The following is a 1780-nucleotide window of genomic DNA, read 5'->3' as shown; positions in this document are numbered from 1 at the left end:
ATCAAAACAAATTGACTGGCCCTAACTATCACGACTGGTTCCGAAATTTAAAGATTGTTCTGAACTCATAGAGGATTGCGTATGTGCTTGATAAGAAGCCACCAAAGGAGGCATCTCCTGATATCAGTAGGACTGAGTTAGCTAAGCTTGAGAAATGGTGGGACCATGATCTTCAGGCTAAGAGCTACATGTTGGCTTCTATGTCGAATGAACTTCAGAGAAGGTTCGAGGAGGCGGTGAATGCTGCTGACATTCACCTTCATCTGAAAGAATTGTATGCTGTACAAACTCGTTCAGAGAGACATGCTACTGTTAAAGAACTCATGACTACACGCTTGCGAGAGGGGGCTTCGGTCCATGAGCATGGTGTTAGGATGATTGGGCTCATCGAGAAGTTGGTGGGACTCGACTTGGTTATGCCTAGTGAGCTCTCGACTGATATTCTATTGCTGTCTTTACCTGCCTCGTTCGATGGATTTGTGGTTAATTTTAATATGAACAAGCTTGAGGCCAGCCTTGAAGAGTTGGTCAATATGCTCACTAATTATGAGGCCACAATTAAAAAGGAAAATAATGTTCTTCTGGTGGGTTCTTCGTATGGTACGAAAAAGGGAGCCCCAAATAAAGGCAAGAAAAGTTCTGCCCCTCCTAAGAAGAACAAGCCCAACAAGAAGCCATACAAGAAACAAAATCCGGGGCCCACAAAGCCTGACAAGTCAGAACAAATCTGTTTCCACTGCAACAAACCTGGACATTGGAGGCGTAATTGCGCGGAGTATCTTGCCCAGAAGCGTTCGGGCCATGGTATGTTTTATATTGAAGTTAATGTTTCTATTAATTCCTCTTCTTGGGTAATGGATACCGGATGTGGTTCTCATCTATGCAACGATTTGCAGGTGATGGGAAGAAGCAAGAGGCTTAGAGATGGTGAGACCTTTCTAAGACTAGGAAATGGAGCAAGAGTTGCTGCCACTGCCATTGGAGACGTTACTTTAATTTTGGACAATGATTTTAAGTTGTTTTTGAGAGACGTTTTATATGTTCCTGAATTGGTTAAAAACATCATTTCTATTTCTATACTTGATAGGGATGGTTATTCTTGTGTTTTTGCTAAAGGTGTTTGCAATTTATACAAGAATGAATGTTTGATTAGAACCGGAGAATTAACAAACGATCTCTATAACTTATAATTAAAGGATATTCCATTAAACAATGTCCAAGCGCATACGAAAACAACAACAGACAAAAGGAAAATAGAAAATCCAAATCCCGCACAAATATGGCACGCTAAACTAGGTCATATTTCCCAAAGAAGGATGCACAAACTAGTAGGAGAAGGCATGTTTGACCTGTCAGACATAAATTCTCTACCAACTTGTGAGTCCTGTCTAAAAGGAAAAATGACTAAAACTCCATTCAGTGGAAACGTGGAACGTGCACATGGTCTACTGGATTTGATCCACACGGACGTTTGTGGCCCGCTAAGTGTTAGCACAAAATTTGGGCATTACTACTTCATTACCTTTACTGATGACCATTCGAGGTATGGGTACGTTTATTTGATGAAACACAAATCTGAAGCATTTGAAAAGTTCAAAGAATTCAGATCTGAAGTAGAAAATCAGCTACAAAGAAGTATTAAAGCACTTCGATCTGATCGAGGTGGAGAATACTTGAGTGCTGAATTTTTGGGTTATCTAAAAGAGAATGGGATTCTCTCACAGTGGACTCCACCAGCAACACCACAATTGAATGGTGTTTCTGAACGTCGAAATCGAAC

This window comes from Primulina huaijiensis, chromosome 11 (assembly GCF_012295235.1).
Source record: "Primulina huaijiensis isolate GDHJ02 chromosome 11, ASM1229523v2, whole genome shotgun sequence".
Classification (NCBI taxonomy): Eukaryota; Viridiplantae; Streptophyta; class Magnoliopsida; order Lamiales; family Gesneriaceae; genus Primulina; species Primulina huaijiensis.
This window is presented reverse-complemented; position numbering follows the sequence as displayed.